The sequence below is a fragment of the Patella vulgata genome, chromosome 8, assembly GCF_932274485.2.
Source record: "Patella vulgata chromosome 8, xgPatVulg1.2, whole genome shotgun sequence".
Lineage (NCBI taxonomy): Eukaryota > Metazoa > Mollusca > Gastropoda > Patellidae > Patella > Patella vulgata.
Window position 1 is genome coordinate 13,858,929 of NC_065886.2, and position 24,052 is coordinate 13,882,980.

General features: G+C 35.1%; 1 protein-coding gene across 3 annotated transcripts in view; it reads right to left on the reverse strand.

The window, feature by feature from the left end:
- The window catches only part of LOC126830741 (protein turtle homolog B), a 194,079-nt gene that overhangs the window by 117,434 nt on the left and 52,593 nt on the right, over positions 1-24,052 (reverse strand). The gene's annotated exons all lie outside the window — the stretch shown is intronic.

The window sequence follows — 24,052 nt, forward strand, 5'->3', positions numbered from 1 at the left end:
AATTCACAGTTCAAACTGACATGTATAGCACTCAAATTCCATATGGAATAAAATACCTTTCCTGATTCAATTAACAAGTATATTGTGTCCATTAGACACAGTTCCGTCTGAAATAATACGATCCGAGGATCACAGACTGGAACAGTGTCAGTGTGGTTTTGTTTAAAATCTTGTGTCCACCAGACACTGTAATCTTATGGGAGTTTTAATTATGGAACTAGTTATTATCATAAATCATAACACATACTTATGGAAAACAGCTACTGATTTATAATCCTTGAATGACATTTAGTGATTGAGCACATTAAAAATCATTTGTACTTGAAAATAAGAGAATACTTGTCGAAACGTTGCGCTATATGTATAAACCAGCCGAATTGTGTTGTGTTTTTTAGCTACTGATTTATTTAGGCAACATTTCAAAGAGTATTCTCTCAATGTTTATATAACGCTAATACAACATAACAAAACTATTTATATAGGCAAAACTATAAATATATTCACAAGACCTCGGTTTTCCGTCCCATTCGAACAACTAGACACTGTCCTTGCCATTCCCTTGGCCCCACACAACTGATAAAAGGAGACCGTGTGAGAAATTTCTTGTCCAACACCAGAATAAACCTTCAACCTCCTGTCAAGTTAGCCAGTACCAACACTGAGCTACAGTGCCCCCCCCCCTCCACAGCATCATAGAAATACTGTTTACATATACTACTCTTTAAAAAAAAATACAAAAAAAATCACAAATCCATAGAATTACAAATCAAAGAAACTTTGCATTTGTAATTTATAAACGGTCAGTGCAGGCAAGTCTGTTGTTTTTTTATTTATTTATTCCCTTGTTTGCTTATTATCTTTCATTTATTGATATTGAGTTCCAAATAAAGCAATCAGACCAGACAGATAATTATATCATATATACCGGTATATATATATATATATACATATTCCAATTAAATCTTTTGACATTTTCCACATTGAAAAGACAAAGGGACAACTTGCACTTGTTACATTAACTCTTGAAAAGTAAAATTAAGACAGGCTCTTAATCGTTATTTAAAATAAAAGGAAATCACACGTTTTATTTTACTTGGTTCCTGTGAATTTCCAGGATTCAACTACATGCATATATACCATAAAGATGGTAATACTTTTAGGGGGTCCAGATAAGGTGTAAGACAGCAGTTCCATGTATTTTATGGCAATGTGTCACTTCCCAGGGAACCAGAGATCAAAGAAATGAAATGGGGTTTAACGTCCTACTGTTTTGCTCCGAACTGGGCTAATGAAGACGGGCATACGCCACACAGTGTGCTATGAGGGAAATTTTGCCCATCATGGCCACTACGGTCTACTTTTACATCAAATTCCAACTGTCAAGGGATCTTTTACATGCACGCCAATGTGTAAACGGGACATTTAGGCCCTCCGTCCTGTGTCACTGACAAGGGGGAACCATGCCAGAAAATCTGGATGAACTTTCTCGCCCAATGCAGGGATTGAACAGCCGACCTCCAGGCTAGCGAGCCAGCGTCTTACCCACCTAACCGCCATGATCGCCAGATATCAAAGGGATAACTGTAAAACTAGAAATATTCAGATACATGTATATTCCTCTTTCACCAATTATCAAGAATCCAGTTTTGTCCAAATGAGAACTGTTTTGACCTCTTTTTAGTAGTTTGGACTTCAGGGCATTTGGGCTCAAGAAAATTTCCATAAATTTTGTTGTACATATGGAAATTTGGAATCATTTTTATGGTTTCACTAACTAAACAAGTCTTATTAAATGTCATCTTTGCATTAACATTGTCGACAATTATCTCACCACCTGTGGCGGTATTAGAGTCTTGATCATTCCAGCCTAATTTGTCACCACTTTGACAAACATTATAGTCTGGATAAAATAGCCCTACTTTTGCATACAGTCTAAAAGATCATAGATTCTCATATCTCTTAGAATTGGTTTAGAAGAAAAATGACCTTTACTTTGTATATAAAATATGCAGAATGCATTGTTAACTGGTGAATTGTGACAACATTTCCTGTAAATTATTGCAAAACAACCAATATGTACTGAATGGGTGTTAATTTGTCTTATAACTACATGTAATAATGTTCTTTGTGTAGCGGACAATTTTGGATGGTACAGTATGATAGGGATGAGCACAACTCCTGTTTTTTTAACAATAGCAGGTCTGGATTGATGTGATACAAAATAATGTTTAACAGCATTATATATATATGTCCCCAACTTTATCAGTCTGGGTGGAGCAGAAATGTGGGATGTTAAACCCAATTTCATTTCATATGTTCAAGAAGGTAAAATCCAATAATTTGCTGTCTGTAGGTTTCTAAATTGGTCCACTGGTACATTACATTACATGTACAAGTGGAAAGCCAATGAGGTAGTATTTCTTTTTTTCAAACTATTTTAATAATAAAAGAATCAGTTAAAGCTACTTTTGGAACAACATCTTTCCCATTTACTGCTGATCAAACTAATTACTAAGCATGCAGTCATAAAGTAAATAGTGATAATTTGGTGAATTAATCGTAATGATCCACCTGTGCAAACAAACCTATTTATGATTTTTAATAGTTCGTTTGACTTAATTATTACTTGTTTCCTAGTAGCTTAAAGATGCATTATGTAAGAGCTAAATCTGCCTTCACTTTAGCTTCAAATTTTATATACATGTAAACTATTTTTTAGACATTTATTCACATGACAAGCCTATAATCAACTCTCTAGATCACTGGATAGTCGGGATTCAAATAAATTAGAACACCAGCTAGATTTAAAAATTCAACGATAAAAGGGATAATTATGAGTTAGACTCAATTGTCAAGTACGGTTGCTACGATACTGAACAATCAACGCTAAATCTTGTCTAACACTCATAACATCGCCCAGAATAAAGTAATTTGAATGAAAGTTTCAATATATTCGCTTATATTTATTACAGCAAGAACGGCCAGCTCTTTATCTAAATCTTAGATAATTAATACATATTCAAATTGTGCTCCAATTGTAATTTATAGGGTTATCAATAAAACAGTAACTAGACATGATATTAAGGTCAAGCAGCCATCTGTCACAGTGTTGAAAGAAAGTGGTTTACACTTCAATCTGGAATACTGCCCTCAATTTTACAAAGTACTGTAGTGGTCTATTTATTTGTTTCAAGAATGGGGTTTAACTCATCAACATAATAGAGGAAAGTGGCATATCTGAGAGAGAGAAGTGGGTATAACGTCCACTCGACACAAACCAGGTCATTTCAGGACTGACACATGGTTCAATTTTATTTCAATAATTCACTTGTGCGTAAGGGTGTTTAGGAGTGGGAGGAAACCGGAGGATCCGGAGAAACGCCATAATGTTTGACAGGCCACCCTACACCTTGACACATACAACCAGGGAATCGAAATCACGCCAGTTGACTCTTCTTTTATTTCACACTTTATTTCTGCTTACACTCACACTGATGCGTACAGGGCCTGACTTCATTTTTTGGTCCCATCTGAATGAATAAGCACACATTCATTGCAAACACTGCAGGAGGCACACCTACCCGGAAGGTACATGAAGGAGTTAAAATATTCATACCTCCATCATTTAGAACTAACATATGGTTCAATTCTATTTCAATAATTCGCTTGCATCTACATGTAGGTGTCTTTATAGGTGTAGGATGAACCCTGAGGATTCAGAGAATCCCACAAGGTTGGACAGATGACCTCTATTCCTTGTCACTAGAAGCAGAGAATCAGAACTATGCCACTGGGTTCAATGACAGACATTATGATCTAACGTGCATTAAACCATTCAACCAGAGTACAGAGTAATCATGATGATCTGTACTGAATGGGAAAAGTCAAACCTTATTTTATAGAGATAAAGGAAGATCAGGATTATAATGTAAAAAGTCTCTCGTAGTCATTACTTAAGTTATCAAGCAAACTACTGGATGCTAAGTTTAAAATGTAACTCAAACTTCAAAACAAGAAAAATAATCAGAAAATCTGACAAATGTTAAGAAGAACTGTTCCTAAAAACTGATAGTGTAAACTCTGAATAATTGACCAGTCGAGTGCAAAACAGCCTTTTGACAGATTAGCCAAACATATGGGTTTATGTATCAAGTCATAAAAACGACTGCCACCTTATCAAAGTCAGATATATTTCCCAAGGAAACAGAACTTCAGAAATAATCAGTCTGAATATCCATCATTCACAGTAATAATTTCACATCTTCAAAAGCGTTATAATTCATAATATTCATATTAACGGAACAATCTCAGCCCACAGCATTCGCAAAAATAATCATCATTAATTTCCTCCAGGCCAGCATTTTGTACCCAATAAAATCCGAGCTTATATCTAATCTCGGGAAAATTACAATACAACTCCTGTTTATAAGACAGATATTTGTTAGGATTAACCAGGAATTATCTTTTAGCAGCGTTTTTGTAAGCAGACACATTAAGGAGCTAATCTGATTTCAAACCTAATTCGGATTTATTGACTAGCTATCTTTAGTTCTATCGGTAATCAGGAACTTCATCAAAGTATTAAGAGAATTTACCAAATGGACTTAATCATTGGTCAATCTCATTTGCAACGAGATAAATATCTATACAAAATTACCTCTCAAAATGGCACGTTCTATTATTGTCATGGAAATTATTGACATGTGAGGGCATTTATGAAACAGCAGTAATCATTGGTTGATCTAATATAGTAAAAGACAGATCAGCCAATCAGATGTCATATAAAGAAGGTAAAAGAATGATAGTGTCTATAATAGATATGTGTTGATTGGTTTATCTGATAAAGATAGGATCTGGAGTCTGTCAGCAATGGAACTCCAGATTGGGATGATTCAAAACAGAAGCATTCCTTGAATATTTCAAAACATCAAAACAAAAGACAATTTTATGTACAAACAATCAAGAATATGCTTTTGGAAAATCAATGTCCAATGAAAGTAAACTGAACTTTAGCTATGACCTGAGCCCAGTTACCTCTTTATAACAGTTGGTTCCAAACAAAGATAAAAAGTCAATTCAGATCACCATCGATAAATAGATTTTGCAAAACAATCAATATTCCAATCAACACATGGCTATAAAATCTTATTACATTATCTTATTTAATTTCCAAAGTTTTATCTTGAGCCAAAAAATGTTTGTAGTTTGCCACAGTTTCTAAAACTGAAGGTTCTTCCGGTTTTACCAAAGTAAATTGGAGCGAATTAATGGCCCAATGATAAATGGACCTAAACTTCCTGCAAACCTCATTCAATTCAAATAAATTGAACAAAAAATAGCAACGTTGTGCTTTGTTTACACGAAGATGGAAGAAGTGTGAGGTCTGTGAAAGTTATGCTCTGCATCTAAAGACGAAGATGTTAATTTCTCTGACTATGCTCTCACAAACCAGATTAAATGTACTGATCAGACAGTAATTAGATTGCCATGGATATTGTAATTTTATGGGATCTTATTTTGATGTGGGTTCGATATATATGATTAAATTACAGGAAAATTTCTGTGGCTTATCTTGACGCTACTCCTGTGATAACGAGCTGGTGATTACCATGACTAATCACTAGAGAGGTGATTAGAGAGGATTAATTGATAAAGTGATTAACACGATATCCATATCACCATGAATCAAGATTTAACCATTTGGAATTATACTAAAAGTCAAAAGGAAATCAATGCTAATAGATACATGAATCCTGTGGTATCGGTGCATACCAATCCAGTCTAATTCATTTCATTTGATTAATAAACCAATTAATTCCATGTAATTTTAGCAGCGGAATACAAAAGCTAATTCTTGGTTTTATGAAATCCTCAAATGAGAAATGGTATCTGGTGTTTCAGTTAGTCAGCATAACCTGCTTTGGGAACATCACCTGCCATTAAACGGAGAGCTAAGTTAAACTTGCATTTTAAAATCTATGATAATGGGGTAGCAAGCAACCTCAAAACCAAATATTTACATGTAGGTGAATCTGACTATATCATGATTCAAGAACCTAATAACTTTTATTATGAGTCTGTATATTTTATATTTGGGCCTGTACAACAACACTTGTCATAAAATGAAATGAGGTTTAACGTCGTCCTGCTGTTCCACTCTGACTGCATATGGGCATACGCCATGCAGTGTGCTGTGAGGGAAATTTCACCCAGACAGCGGTGCTATGGCCTAGTCTTATATCAAATTCCAACATCGAATTTTGTCCCATCCAAATGACTAGACAGCTTTCCTTGCCAAGCCCTCCATCCTACAGCACTGAAAAGGGGAAATCATGCCAGAAAATCCTGATGAACTGTCTCGTCCAAAACCGAGAGCGAACCGACAACCTCCCAGCTAACGAGACAGATTCTTACTCACTTAGCCACCGTGGTTCCCACTACATGTCACAGCTTGGACATGCAAAATTTGATACCAATATTGAGAGATCATTTTTTACTGTTCTATACTCTTTTCTAATGATTGAAAAATCAAAATTAGAATTCTTTCGACAATATGAATTGCAATACAAGGTTGCATATAACGATCATTTGGTACTCTGTATCGCTACCTGAATTGTGTATTGCTAGATGCCCGGTTGTCAGTTTTATTATAAGTAATATTGTTGCTTCAGGTTTTCTTAAATTAGCATGTAGCACATGTCTTCAAGATATAGCTTCAGAGACTAACAAACAACACAGAATTTTATGTAAATCTATAATAATTAATATTCTCATTCAATTTTTGTTCAAATCAATACCTGTACATTGAAACGTTCCAACAAAATCAAGCCTCTTCAGACAGGTTAAGAATTGAAAAGTTGCTCAATATTTTTAGTACATTATCTAGGTAGTTTCATCATCTAATTCATTGGGGAAATTTCTGGTCATAGGTGGAAAATGGAATCGTGGGAGGGTAGAATTTAATCTATAAAAGTAACACAAGTTTGTCTGAGTTTTTTCATGTAAGAATATCAAAGTTCTTCTATTCACAGTTCTAATAGTTTGGGGATAAATAGATGGGATTTTTATTCTTTGAATAACAAAAAAGAAATCACCCTCATTATGAAATGTCATTTATCACTGTGGAACTCTACATAAAAATCTAAAAGGTTTCATGATTAATAACTCATAAATTCATATTCCAATAAATTTCCATGATAATTTCTACCCATGCGGAAGATATGCAATTCTCGCCTGAAAAAAGGAAAATAAAAATTCAATGTTCCATTTCGTCTGTCGTATTTGCCACCTCGTGATGATAAAAGAGGTATAGCTTACGACGAGCGGAAAAATCTCATCAATATTGAACCCGTACACTTAACAGAATTATAAACATGCGAACAGCACTGCTAATATTTGCCGTAAAGTTAATCAATAAATCGAGGATATTGATTGGAGGAAAGCTGGCTGCGGAATAGGACAATTAAAAGCGTTTAGAAGATTTTATATGAGATAATTAGTACCGTGAAGTAGGGGGTCCTGTTCAAGTGTTTGTCAAACGACAAATTAATTAAATATACACAGATAAAAATGATAAAACAGCCACACACAGCCTGTCCGACATTTAGGCAGAAATATATTGAAAAACTAGAGTAGTGTCAATTCTTCTCTCCTTATCCAATTTATCAAACATCAAATAATAAATAATGAAGTTTAAAGAAAATGCAGTCTATGATTGACTTGTAAACTACATGGAAGTTTGACCCAAAGAGACTCAGGATCAACTTGCAGCGAACCAATAAATTTGATTTTAAATTATGAGGTTGTCTGTTATTTAATGGATGAATTAATGTACATTTGTGACCAGGTTGGACCATTATGACTTTATCTTTTCTCCAGACAATATTAAAAGTAATGTGTATAAATAAAACACATTACATACATGTAGCACTGTTGATCAATCAATCATAAACAGCAATAAGTACATGCACATACATGTAAGCATGCCAATAAGACATTAGTGTAATATAGAGAGAGAGAGAGAAATGGGGTTTAACGTCCACTCGACACAAACTAGGTCATTTCGGGACTAACATATGGTTTAATTCTATTTCAATAACTCGCTTGCGCGTAGGGGTCTTTAGCAGTGGGAGGAAGCCGGAGGACCCGGAGAAAACCCACAAGGTTGGACAGGCGACCCTACTCCTTGTCACGTACAACCGGGGATTCGAAACCACGCCAGTCGACTCAATGACAGACTTTATGATACAGCGCACGCACGCTAACCATTCAGCCATCCAACCCCCCCATTAGTGTAATATACATGTATGTGGAGAGAGAGAGAAATGGGGTTTAACGTCCACTCCACTCGACACAAACTAGGTCATTTCGGGACTAACATTTGGTTTAATTTTATTTCAATAATTTGCTTGCGCATAGTGGTCTTTAGCAGTGGGAGGAAACCGGAGGACCCGGAGAAAACCCACGAGGTTGAACAGACGACCCTATTCCTTGTCACATACAACCGGGGATTCGAAACCACGACAGTCGACTCAGTGACAGACTTTATGATAAAGCGTGCGCACTCTAACCATTCAGCCATCCAACCCCCCACATGTATGTGGACTTACAATGTATAGCGTAAGGAGTATGTCAAAGCATCTGGAAATTAAGATCTGCAATCACATTTTTAAAATTACATACATTTAAGCCGATTCAATCCCTTGATCAAACTACAATATTGTGAAAATTGAATCGCTAAAAGTAATATCAGTCAAACAGTGATTCAAGTCGGTTCAGTATTTAAAAAGTTATGATAAATTGAAAGTTTTGTAGCATTTTGGCCACAGAAGATAAAAATATGCCTACACCAACTATAATAATTATGTCCATTTCTTGAGCACCAAATCCATCCATCTTGAGCATTAAGTAAAATCTTAAAATGGGCCTTCTTTTAAAGATACATTTTTGGAGATTGGATAAAGAGTTGGCAGTTCTCACTATATAGTTAAAAACTAGATAATGTACATGTAAAGGGAATTTGCTGAAAATTTCAGTCAAATTGATCCACTCTGAACCGAGATTTTAGCGAATGAATTTTCGGTACGATAAAAAACCATAAATCTTTATTATCCATTTCATGACTAAATAATGAATGGAAGTCGAACAGCAAATCGGAACCTAATCCAATAAACATCGCAGGCTAGCGATGACATCGAGAGTTGATTATGGTTTGGATATGTTATTTAATGTCTAATGTCAGGCCTCAAGAAAGACCTGAAATAGGCAGATTTAGCTCTTGCATAATGTATGTTTAATATCTAGCTGGGAGATTATCCAATGTTCACGTTTTGGTTTTGTTTTTTTAATTAATTAATAAATTCCAGTCCATTTTAGCGTGGATTAAGGCTGTGATAAAATAGATACACATGTATTGTCTAAAAAATGAAAATGGCTACCAGCAGCTCTATTTTTTAATAAAACAGAATAGCATTGTATTGGGATTTCATCTTAATCCAATTCTATTCTTTAACTCAATAGATATTTTCGTCTTTGATAGACAAAATATTTAGAATATTCTGAAATAATTTCTCCAGGGAATTAATTAGACAGAATAATAAAGTATAAAAAAGATGTACACAGATCTAATTCGAATACTTTTTACTTTATTCCTGGGGGTTATTGATGTACATAAGAGCTCATATAACCTCTCTAGATCGTAATTTGGACTGTTTCATATGTGGATTTCACTGCATTCATCTGTCAGTGGTCTTAACGTGTGAGATTTTGATCATATGATCTATCATTGAGTCAAGTGTGATGGTTTTAATCCCAAGCTTGTATGGCCAATCTTGTGTGTTTTTCTGGTTTACTCCTACTGCTAAAGAACAATGAACCATGTTAGTCCTAAAATAACCTAGGTTGTGTTGAGTGGACATTAAACTCTCTCTTTCTCTGCCTCAAATCTCTGGAATAATAACTTCATCTGAGTAAACTTTGAAAACACTGCCTTATTATCTATTTCACGCAATTCTGCACTTGTGTCAGTTTGACATTGTAAATATTTCTGGCAATAACCTCTTGCCAAACAAGCCGTACTGGTCACAGATTAAGATTCTGTAAATAACGAAATAAAACTATGCGTCTATACATAATGCTATTCACGAGAGACAATACAATCTTTGTCCGGTAATAATGTACGATAATAATCGTATCTTTCATCTAACGAAAAGGTTGAACACAGTGACAGCTTATTTTGACACCCTCATAATCAAATTTGCTAAATTGATACAAATTTGTTTACAATCAATGTCGCATTTTACAGAATGCTGGTGAAACAAATTGCAGTCAGTTTTTGTAACACCTTTCATGTGCTGTAATGATTCCAACTTGTGAAAATGTAATAAATACTAAATTTACTCATTTCTTTTCCAGCGATTCTCCAATTGTAATTGAGTTACACTTTGCTTTATTTGTTTCTAATTCTAACCGAATTTAGGCTGCAAGGCGATCTTCACATTCCTTTCTCTGTTAATGTAAAAATTTGTTAATAAAAAAGTGAATGTTAAAAGCTTCTGAACTGATCAAGAAAATGTCACCAATTTGCCACCTGGATAGCTGACCGAAGAAAAATGCAATACTAATGGCGATGATTTAAATTTTGTATAAATTTGGAAATGATCCAGGTTAATCAAGACAGGATATTTATGTGGATAGTGGAGCCGTGGTGGCTCAGTGAGTAAGGTGCTGGTTCGCTAACACGAAGGTCCCATAATCAACTGGTTAGACCATTGGATAGCTGAGATTTAAAACACCCACAAGATTTAAAAATATAATGATAAAATAGACATAGCCTGGATTGTCACAAACAAACAATTTACACTACATCCTAAAACAGTCATAACTTCTCTCCAAATGAAGTAATTTGACTGAAAATTTCAATATATCATTTTTCATATCTATTTTGGAACTATTATACCAAGAACGGTCAGATCTTTACCTAAATTTTACATAATGCATCTTTAATTGTGTAATGATCTTATTAAACTTCTGATCAGTCTTCACAATGCCGGCAATATTTAGCAATAATTTCAGGTTTTACAGTAATGAATTTTGGCACAAATTCTATATCGGTGTTTTGTACCATCTTTCTGCACTACTAATTTCATAGTAGACATTCAATTCTTTTGAAGAAAAAAAGGTTTTCCAGCTACTTTAACTGGTTGGACCTGATGGATTTGGTAAGTGATTTAAATTGGTGTGAAAACTTGGTCGAGCTTTAACAACAAAAAAAAATAAATTCTTAGCCTGCAGGCTTGGTCAATCTAGATCATCGCCTGGTTTGAAAGTTCTCTCTCGTATAATCCTTGTACGTGTTTTACGAGAAAAGAATTAGCAGTGTCGATGAATTACAACTAGGTTTCACTTGGTTTCCTGCTAATTACACACATAGCGGCAGAATGATAAGCGAGAATGGACCTACAAGGTTCCTTCAGGCTAACCTGGACGCATTTCTAGACACAAAAGCTTTGACAAAAATCCAATAATCATGGAAATAAAGAAAAATGGGCTAGTTTGTAGAGGATGAAACTGTAAACGTTACTTGTAATAGTAGACAGGTATATTGGATTTGACAATTCATTTTATTTTACACTCCCAAACATGTTCGTTATTTTTTAAAAATATATTAGAAAAATAGAATAAGTTGTGACAATCTTTATACCAATATTTGTGAGTGTCATTTATTTGTCTGTCTGTTCAGGGTCCGGCTAAACTACATGTAGGGCCGTCCCGAGGCTGAAATTTGGTGTATAGGGGTAGCTTTGACCAGGGAGTACCCATAGGCCTGGTGCTGCACCAGGTCAAACGTAAGTACGATATAAAATTGAGCATGATTGTCTCCTTATCACTTTATTTTGATCTGTTAATCTTTTCAAAAGGAATGAAGAAATTTATCTTTAAAGTCTCTGGTCGGTGTTTGAGGGATTTCTAATCCATTCGAAACTACTATATTCTGGAAGTTGAATCGTTCATTTCTGTTCAAGAGAGAACGAGAAATGGGGTTTAACGTCCACTCGACTCATTTTGGGACTAACACATGGTTTATGTTTATTTCAATAATTTGGTTATGCGTAGGGATCTTTAGCAGTGGGAGGGAACCAGGGGACCTGGAGAAAACCCACGAGGTTGGACAGGCGACCCTACTCTTTCTTGTCACGTACCAACGAGGAATTGAAACCATACCAGCTGACTCAATGACAGACATTATGATGCAGCGCCATAACCCCCCCCCCCCCCCCCGTTCCATTTAGTACCTACAACTACAAAGATATGATGAATTGAAAATATGTCAATATTTAGCATCCTCTACAGTCGATGTAGACGAGATATGGTAAAAACAACATAGTTCTACCTACAAACTCCTCTAAAATCTTTTTAATTTGATTCAATAAAAGCTGTGAAAATCGTGAGAATATCTAGCTACTGTTTTTAATTTAATTTGGTTTTAGTGCTGATTAAGGCTTTTACTTTTACAGTTCCGAATTCAAGGTAAGAATTTTACAGATTTAATAGAGTAGAAAAATGAGAGATTTTATAATATTCTGATCATATACAGATTTTTTTTTTTTTTTTGCTAGTGTTAAAGTCTTATGATATAAATCAATTCAAATAGATATCTGCCATCCCATGAGATTTCCTCTAATGCTGACTTCTAAGAAATCTCCCATGCAACCTGTCCGTTTTTATAATTAAATCGCAGTAGGGTGAGGAAGGGTATGTTTACTCTTTCTAACACCACCGTATACGATCAAGCGTAACAACCAGCAGATATTCTCCATCATGCCTCCAGTTTCATCCGTGATAACAGACTTCATCATTTAATTACTACACTAGCCATTTAATGAAATCAGACCCGAATGCCAGCCACCTTTTTTAGTGAGTGAATCGGAGTAAAATCTAGCTTAATGCAAGTGTAATTTCTACTCCGTATTCGCAAAGACAAATAGATCTTGATTCATCATCTCTTTGTCTAAGTGGATCAGTTTACACCATACAACCATTTACAAAATGAAGAAATTAGTCAATAATCAATGTATAAAAAAAATCTTACAAAAATAGCAGCTAATATTGAATTTCAAATATCACATTGATCTAGATGTTTTGTTAATGGTGGAACAGAAGATTTCACAAGTTAACAACTTGATAACAGTATTTAGGACACAAACCACACACCAAAAGAATACCCTTGTTTCAAAATTTCCACCCTGCGGCTGTTTGAACTATAGCCTTCTATTTCATGATTGGTGGGAGATGGGGGCAAATAATTCTGCACGAGAAGACTTTACCACTCTGAATTTCTTGCTCAGGACTAAATGAACAATCTCACTAAGTTGGGAAAAGGAATATGAAAATCTCTGAGCTGTAGAGCTTTGGTTTCAGTGACATTAACAGTAACAATAGTTGTGTGATCCTCATTTTTAATACGGTTCTTCATTGAACAATCTAAGCAACTTTTGGAACTCTGATCTGTATTTTTTCATGTATTACAAGAATTGTGAACAGACAAATGGACAGACAGATGGATGGGCAGCAGGTTTACTGGACATGGATGACTATAATATAGTACCATATCAAATGTGGACATATAAAAATGACAATTTATTTGTTATCACAGAGCTTCTTATGCAAATGAAATGAACCAACAACTTCTCTTTGTTCATGTTATTACCTATTTATATAATATTCTTTATTTAATTCAATAACTGGATAATACTATTATTCCTTTACTTAGACAAGGTGTTTTGTTGTCCTCTATTTACACCCCCAATTACGAGTCTCTTATCCATTGATTACGACATTAGAGTTATCTTCCTTGGTTTAGCCTGTGATTAAAAATTTCAGAGATTTATATCCTACTCAAACCGCAGGCCTGGAAATAACGATTTCAATTATAATGGACCCTTTGAGCTCGACAACCATGTATACTAAAAAATATATCAAGAAAAACACAGAAAATAGACAAATCTGTGTCAGACAAAATGACAGACAGCCAAAGAATTGCATCTGACACAGTCTAAATCTGTTCCCGATATTGTCATACCATGTACAGTATGTGCCTTATTTCCTGTCTTCCTCCAACAGCTTTAACAGTGAACAAAGTAACCTTTAAAAACGGCAACCATTTTTAGAATCTGGGAGCTCTTAACATTGTTCTGGGATGAACTAATAAACAGTGTAAAATATGACCTTTACAAGCTGCAACCATTTTTAGAATCTGGGAGATCTTAGAATTGTTCTGGGATGAACTAATAAACAGTGTAAAATATGACCTTGACAAGCTGCAACCATTTTTAGAATCTGGGAGATCTTAGCATTGTTCTGGGATGAACTAATAAAAATCCCTTTTATAGTGTACAATATGACCTTTAAAAACAGTGTGATATAATACATAACTCTTATTTATTAAAAAGATATTTTAATACTGGACAACATATTTACAGGTACATAATAACATCATTTGGTTGGGTGAAGTTACGTCTAGCTATAGCTGCTTCCCCTCGGCCTCACAGGACCCCTCCGGGAGACCTCTCAGCCTCTACGGGCCTCTCTTGTCCCTCCTTTGTACCCTTCCCTGCCTGCTTGTAAACTAGGCTTTTTATATCGGTTAAGGCACGCCATAGTTAATACCATTCGTAATCAGAACAATGAAAAGTAATTATTAAGATTCACACATCTTAGCTCAAGACAAAAGGTGTCAATACGTGTTAAGCCTGAATCTTATACCATATAGACACTCCGAGTATACATGTTTGTACAATCCATTAAATCTTACATAATATTATTTCAACAACCTACACCTGATATAGATTAAATCTTACAATTAATCTGTCACTTAATATATGTCTAAAATTGATTTACAAATAAAATATGAATTAAGAATACAATATTGAAATTTAGAGCCCAAATGATATTGTATTACAACAGCAACCATTTTTAGCTGCTCTTAGAGATCTTAACATTATTCTGGGATGAACTAATAAAAATCCTTTTACAGTGTACAATGCGACCTTTACAATCATCAATGGTTTCTAGAATCTGTTGGGCTTGGATACTGTAACATTTTCTTTTGATGAACCAATAAAATCGCTTTTACAGTGTATGATATACATGTAAATGTAACCTTTAAAAGCAGTGATGATTTTTAGAACCTGTTGCTTTTAGATATTCTAACATTGTTCTGGGATGAACTAATAAAAATGACCCACAGTTAAAAGGTTCATAGAAAAACATAGCATAGATTACTATAATAAAAGATAATATAGTATGTTGTTAATAAATTACACACTGTAACATAATACAATAGTTTGTAAATTCCAATATGTGATTAAATTCATCAATAAAGAAGTTCTTAGATGACATTAGGTCAATAACTGTAACCTTACTTTTATAGACAGTCACATTGTTTATTAGTATCGCTTCAAATCATTCATATCAGAACCATTTTTCCCATCCTACTATAATGAGAAAGTCGATTATCAGTATCTTTGATCCACTAGAACAACACAGAGTGGGTGGTGTCCATGACAGGGTTTTAACCAGAATTATCAACATTTCATAAGTTGTTAATTGTTAACCAAAGTTTAAACTACATGTACTCTCACCTATTGCTTATATATAAAGATTCTGAATCTGATTAATAATTTGAGATCTTTTAGCACAAGGAAATAATTGATAGTACTGATATTTTGATAAAATATATGAGGGCTGGTTGAAAAGTTCTAAGCCTACAAAGAGTAGTAGATCAATTGGGTTGTAATAAACTTTTGCAACCAACAAGTACATTCATTGAATGAAAATAGACACAGAAACTGCAGCTGTAGCTTTATTGTTGTCTTCATACCAGACCATCTTGTGAACCTACCCATTGAAATCACCACATATTGCCAAAACTAGCTATAGGGCAGTCATAAAGTACCTGCAACTGAAAGGGCTAACCCCAGATACCTCAAAGGGGAGTATGTAGAAAACTAAATGGAAAACATTTACTTCGTACAGGTCTTTCACAGATAGGCTTAGAACTTTTCAGCCAGCCCTTGTAATTTGTATTAATAAGAAGAAAGTCTGTGATGTCGGGCCAGTCGTCCTAAAGAAGGGGCCTACTCAGGACAGACAGTCTTCCTAAAGCAGGCCTGCTCAGCACAGCCAGTCTTTCTATACTAGACCTACTCAGCGCAGACAGTGTTATTTACTTCAGACATATTGTTCTAGGATCATACATGAGGAATGCTAGGAGGAAGCATTACAGACAGCAACACTGCCACCAACTGTTCACTATTGTCAAGGGTTCATTTACATCTGTAGACTGGTGGGTTTCAATTTCATTTTTCCAACCACTATATCTGAAAATGAAATGGAGTTTAACGTCCTAATGTTCTGCTCCGATTTGGCTAATAAAGACAGGCATACCGGTACGCCATACAGTGAGCTATGAGGGAAATTTTGCCCCGACAGCAGCACTACAACCTACTCTTATATCAAATTCCAACTGCCAAGGGATCTTTTACACAGGACCTTGGTTTTTTGAGGCACCCAAACAACTAACAGCTGTATTTGTCAGACCCTCCTTCCTGATCCACTAAGAAGGGGAAACCATGATGGAAAATCGCAATGAACTTTCTTGGTCGACACCACAACCTCCAGGCCATCGAGCCAGTGTCTTACTGACTTAGACTCACTTACTAAATGTTTTAGTAATCAAGCTTTTTTCTGACTTTTTTTCATTATGTGTGATACAAGATATTCTTATTTCTAGACCAGTATTGTATTACAATTACTATTGATCCAGGAGGTGTAAATTCAAACTCTTATGTACATAAAATCTGCTTGAATTTGGTTATTTTTTCTTCTATTACATGTTGCTCCATTGGAAAGCAAAATCATTATGTAAACATGTCCTAATTACTTTCAGTTACATTTATTCAGTTATGAAATCCCTCCTGAGAAACTCTGAAAAACAGGGAGAGAGAGAGTGAGAAATGGGGTTTAATGTCCACTAAACACAAACTAACTAATTTCGGGTCTAACATGGTAAATTTTATTTCATTAATTTGCTTGCGCATAGGGGATCTTTAGCAGTGGGAGGAAACCGACGAACCAGGAGAAATCCAACAAAGGTTGGACAGGCGGCCCTACATTTACGAGCGGAGAATCGAAAAATGAAATGAAATGAAATGGAGTTTAACGTCCTACTGTTCTGCTCCTAACCTGGGCTAATGAAGACGGGCATACGCCATACAGTGTGCTACGAGGGAAATTTTGCCCGGACAGCAGCACTACGGCCTACTCTTATATCGAATTCCAACTGCCAAGGGATCTTTTACGTGCACGCCAATGTGTACACGGGACCTCGGTTTTTTCGTCCCATCCGAACGACTAGACAGCTATCCTTGTCAGCCCCTCCGTCCTGCATCACTGACATGGGAAAACAACGCCGGAAAATCTGGATGAACTTTCTCGGCTAATGCAGGGATCGAACACCCGACCTCCAGGCTAGCGAGCTAGCGTCTTACCCACTTAGCCACGTGATCCCCCGGAGAATCGAAACCACGCTTCTTGACTCAATGACAGACCTTATGATGCAACGCGCATGTATTAACCATTCGGCCACCAAAACTCCTATCTGAAAAACAGTTCATATAGAATTTCCTATTTCATCAGAAAGGCGAGGTGGTCGAACAGTTTTGTTGTTTAATTATGATAAAGATATACATGACTTGTATATAATAAATGGATTTTTCCCAAAAATCAGGGAGGGAAATGCACGATGTATCATACTGATATTCATGTTGGTCAGTGTTGGAATCATCTTCAATGTTGAAGAGTTAAAAAAAAAAAAGAACGATAACAAAAACACGAAAAATGATCAATACATTTGTTCTGGAATTATTTTATATCTTTTACATTGAATGTCAATAACTGTTATTAAAATAACCTTTAACATTCGAAACCAACACCAAAAACAAATCCTTTAACGAGCGCTGTTAATCCCTTAACAAACAACCTGACAATTAGTTCAATTCCCTAACTGATTAATGAATAAACAAATTAATGGGTTCTCACTTTCTAGACAAACAGTGATAATATGTTTTCTTGTTAAAAACAATCAGCATCAAAATACATTTTTCTAATGTGTTGTTGACACTAGACTTGCTTCTCGATTAAGCAAGTAAAATTACTCACAATAAAGACAATACTGTTTGTTTCCAATAATAAAACTGTTATTTTTCTGTTTTATTCAATGCTGTAACATTATTTTTTAGAGATGATATTAAAGTACATGTAGCTAAGTCTTTAACTCAATATTATCCATAGTCTTCAACATTGAAAACACAGATTATTTGTCAATTTAAATAAAAATTGATGATGTGGGGAAAAGATGGGCTACTGATATCCAATAAACATTTTACCATTGGTACACAAATCGTGTACCAGAATGCATTTCAGCGCCATTTGTAGCAAGGAACTCAAAGAACGAGGCTAGACATATTCCACAAGTCATGTCAAACAGTAATGCCATATTCTTATCTGGAGAGCATGTGCAATAAATTCTACCGGTGTAGTCTGGAATAACATGACACCACAGACTGATTAAAACATACAGTAAAGATAGGTTGCCAGGCAACAAAACATACGCACACAGCGGCTAAATCGTCCGAGCGGTTGACAAGGGTTGTCGCATATTTATTCCTTTGTAGGTAATTGGGGGCCTTTACAAGATAGTTCCATACAGATCAGATTATAATTTTTGCCGTTTGAGGGTTCACAAGGTTCTACAAATTGAAACAAGGATCTCAACTCTGGAAGTAATGTACAGAAATTGTTGAAATTGGACAGGCTTTTTTGTTTCACAAATTTAAATGATGCATATAAATTTCATACATATCGGATGATAACTTTCATCAATCGAGCAATAACAAGGTTGAAAAAAGTTAAACAAGGGCAATAACTTTAGAAGTAATAAACAGAAATTTCTGAAATTCAATAGGATTCTTCTCTTTACTAATTTAAATGACGCATGTAAATTTCATACAGATCGGCATATAACTTTTGATGTTAAGAGCATTCACAAAGTCCAATAAATTCAATAACCTTCTTTGTTTCACTTATTTAAATAATGCATATAAATTTCAGAAAGATCGGATGATAACTTTTGGTGTTTGAGCGTTCACAAGGTTCAATAAAGTGAAACAAGGGCCATAACTCTAGACGTAATACACAGAAATTGCTGAAATTCAATAGGCTTCTTCGTTTCACTAATTTAAATAATGCATATAAATTTCAGAAGGATAAGATGATCATTTTTGGGGTTAGAGCATTCACAAGGTTAAACAAAGTGAAACAAGGGCCATAACTCTAAAAGTAATAAACGGAAATTGCTGAAATTCAATAGGCTTCTTTGTTTCCCCAATTTAAATATTGCATATAAATTTCACAAAGATCGGATGTTAACTTTTGGCATAAGAGTGTCACAAGGTTCAAGTAATAAACGGAAAATGCTGAAATTCAATAGGCTTCTTCGTGTCCCTAATTTAAATATTGAATATAAACTTCACAAAGATCGGTGTTAACTTTTGATATTACGAGCGTTCACAAGTGAAACAATGGCCATAACTCTAGACGTTATAAACGGAAATTATTGAAATTAAATAGGCTCCTTCATCTTACTAATGTTAACAACATATATCAATTTTAAAACAATTGGATGATAACTTTTGGCGTTAGAGCGTTCACAAGAAATTGTGGACAACGGACGGACGGTGGCGACGGCAATATACGTCCACATTTCTATGAGGGCGTATAAAAATGGAAAGTATTGAATGTAAATCAGTTTACATATTTTAACATTACATTATTATATGCGTTGCGTCCAATTTATGTCATTTTTTAGGTCCCAAATATTAGCGATTTATCTCCTTTAATGTCTCTGTTGATTAATGACATTTTTGTGAAAATATCCAGTTTTCCACTGTTTAGTCCGCACTAAATGTATGTTACTCAAATTAATTATTTAATTAAGAAAACAAAATCAAACTATCAATGGTAGATAATATCAAAGAGGCCCATTAATTTATCGTATCTTTGTAAATACTGAAGGAATTGAACCATTTTTGGACCATTATTCATCTCAGAGATAGATTCAACATTCAACAATAGTATGAATTGCAAGGGATTCCACCGGGATTCCACAATCTCGCAAATGATGTTCAGAAACTTTAAATGGAAAACATTCTTTTTTACAAATTTAAAATCACTAATAAGCAGACAGCAGATTTATTGGGCCAATGTATAAGGGTATTATACGTGTACCATAAGTAACTTGTTTGAAAAAAACTGTTCAAGAAATAAAATGCTTAAAAACAGTAGACAGGACATCATCTCAAGTTAAACAAAAGATTTGTAAAGTAAGTCATCTTCAAGTACATCAACAATCTAAAGTCAATTAAAACAACTTATCAAGTAAAGCGCCGTTTTCATTCACCAATTTGCCAGATCAAAAACCCTTCTAAGCCACACTTAACTTCTTTCGTTTTAAGGGAGTCAGGCAGGAGATCTGCTCAAATCACACAATTTGTGATTTCTATTGATTCCAGTTATCTAGTTGAACTAAGGTCGATGGCTTGTCAAGGAGAAAAGTCAATGTTGATCAAATTGGAGAGCGAAGGAACGGTGACTAGTAGAATCCCACAACCAAATTACCTAACATTTAATGTCTAAAGCGACAAATCATCAGGTTTCAGCCAACTCTCTAGAGGCATATAATTTTAGTTCCTATTGTCAATCACATATTTTGTATAAAGATCACTATATATAGGGTTCATATATCAGAGAAAAGCTATAATGTTACATCAGGACACTATACTTTCAGAGAGTTTCTGTACTATTTCCCCTCACTGCCTGAAATTACTAAGATGAGTAAGACACACAGAAACATAACAGCAAACAGAGAAGGCTTTAATTTCATATGATATGGTTAAAATATAAAATCTTTCAAGGATTTTGACAACCAGGGCAGTAAGTCCTCAGGACTAGTCAAATAATCCCAGCAATGTGTTTTGGCGGTTTTTTTTTAAAATCTGCAATACTCTGATCTGTCAAGTGTTTAAACAGATGCGAACAGATGCACAGATAAGGGTGACAGCAAAGTACTCCCACAAGAAAAGTGGGCGTATAGAAATGTCTGCTGTGATACAATTTCAAGTGGATTGTAAGGTACAAAACTGTTATTTCCAGACCAGTAAATTTCTCCCCACATTGATCACAGATATTAGATGTTTATGCCTCTTATCAATACCAGGGTATCATGCACCATCTGAACCCGAATGAACAATCCAAGAAACCTTTATCCTCCAGCTAAAATCAAAATTGCTTCACTTTCACTAGACATTACTACTTCAACAATCAACCTGTTTTGCTATCATAGTTAGACAAAACCCATTCCATGTAACAGAAGATAATGACAACTATCTTTCCACCAATTTAACAAACCTGCAGGCATGGAAATAACAGAACATGTCCATGCACTTCTTATCACACACATGTGTGTCCTTGCATAAACCACAATTAAAAGCCTGTCAAATCCTGATTCCTTTTGCTACATTTTAAATTTCAAAATGTCCACCTTTTTCACATCAATGAACGGCTGCTGAATGTGGTTGCATAAAAGGGTTCTAATTTTCAATCATTTTGACATATTCTTAAAGAATATTCAAGTTGCTGAAATTTGCTGCATTTGAAATCTAAAAATGAATGCTGTAACCATTGCAAAAGGAAAAGCAAAAAGAAGAAGCAAAGAAAGTGGTAATTCAAATCTAAAATGACATTTTGAATAGGAAGTAAATTATATTATTGGAAATTAATATTATCTTGAATAGACAGTAGAGATGAGCTAAATTATCTGTGAAAAACATTAATTTTATTCCCTACAGCTCTTCACAGAATTCCTAAATCAATTTATTTATGCTCAAGAAGAAATAGATATAGCATTTGCTTTTAACTAGAAATCATAATTCACACAAAAAAAATTAAAAGAATTCTATGAATTCCCAACCTACTCATAACTATAAATAATTTGAAATTAATTTTACTTAAAACAAGTTAGATAAATTTGGCGTGTATTGGACGTATAAAATTAATTAATGTCAACCATGCCTGACTGACGATCATAAAATAAAGTTTGACTAGTCCAGCGCTGTAACGATCTTTTCCCAATCTTCCTTGCCCATAATACTCTATATGGTTCATTAAGCCACTGAAAACAATCAATACATAATAAGCCAGTATCACCATAAGACTGTCAAATCAGCCAATTAGGAACTGGGTAACAACTAATATATTACATAATGTTTACCCATGAAATTATAATGTTAATTCCCCTTGTGATAGGAATCAATATCTATGACAGCCCCATGTTCCATATTTAACTTTTATTAACAAGCTTTAATAAACGTGGTCTTCTAGATTTTGATAGCAGGGGAAAAGTTTATCCTGAATTCTATTTATTCCAACTTTTTATTTCTTCATTCGTCTGGATAAACAAATCGACAGGATCTGTGACTTCTAAGTTTGACAAAAACATGATTTGATGAGTCTAGGGTCAAAGGGTATTATTTACTCTATTGTCTACAATTAAAATTAACCACACATGGTGTTTTTCAACCAAGAAAGATAAGTTACCAGGTAAAGAACATACGCCTACAGCAGCTAAATCATTCAAGCACTCGACAAGGGCTGTAGCATATTTATTCTTTTGATCTGTTGCCCCACCTCTGCCCCTCTGTGCTTGTCACTTGAGTTGCAAACAGGCAAATTGAAAACCTTGCTTCATACATGTACCTCAATACAATGAAATGAAATGGGGTTTAACATCCTACTGTTCTGCTCTGACTAATAAAGACAGGCATACCCTATAGAGCGCGCTATGAGAGAAATTTTGCCCGGACAGCGGCACTACAGCCTATTCTTATATCGAATTCCAACTGCCAGGATTTCTTTTACGTGTACGCCAATATGTACACGTGAAAATGAAATGAAATGAAATGGGGTTTAACGTCCTACTGTTCTGCTCCTATTCTGGGCTAATGAAGACGGGCATACGCGGCACTATCGACTACTCTTATATCGAATTCCAACTGCCAGGGGATCTTTTACGTGCCTTCCAATGTATACACGGGACCTCGGTTTTTCATATCATCCGAAGGACTAGACAGCTGTCCTTGTCAGGCCCTCCGTCCTGCATCCCTGACAAGGGGGGACCACGCCGGAAAATCTGGATGAACTTTCTCGGTCAATGCGGGAATCGAACACCCGACCTCCAGGCTAGCGAGCTAGCGCCTTACCCACTTAGTCACGCGATCCCCCATATGTACACATACATCCAAACGATTATGTTACCCTTGTCAGGCCCTCAGTCCTGCTCCACTGACAAGGAGGACCACGTCGAAAAATCCTGATGAACTTTCTCGTTAAACTCAGGACCTCCAAGTTAGTGAGCCAATGTCTTACTCACTGAGCCACCGTAGCTCTACGTCAATACAAACTAAGATAAATAAATTAATCAAATATATCAGCCATAAAATCCTATTTTTCTTTTATTAGTCTTTAAGTGGGAATGTTACCTTAAGGCAATATAAATCACAGCTCATATATTTTTACAAGTGCCATTGTTCAATATAGACAAATAAATAAACTATCAATCAATTCCTTTGTTCAGTTTTTTCCCGTTCCACTCAGCGTCATTATTTCCTTATAAAGAAAAATAAGACTGGGGGAAAGGCTCAACTTTTTTATTCTGATCATGACCAACAGCGAAAGAAATCTATAACTGGCCCAGACAAGAGGATACACAGAGATACCTAAAAATATTTGGATCTATTTGAAAGACAATAAAATATGTTTCCATGAACTTATCTAAGACGTAAAATCTATATGAGTGTCGAGTGTGGCATGATAGAGATAAACCTCGGACACTGAATCATAAAAATAATACTGGTGAAAGTCTTAAAAATATTCTCCA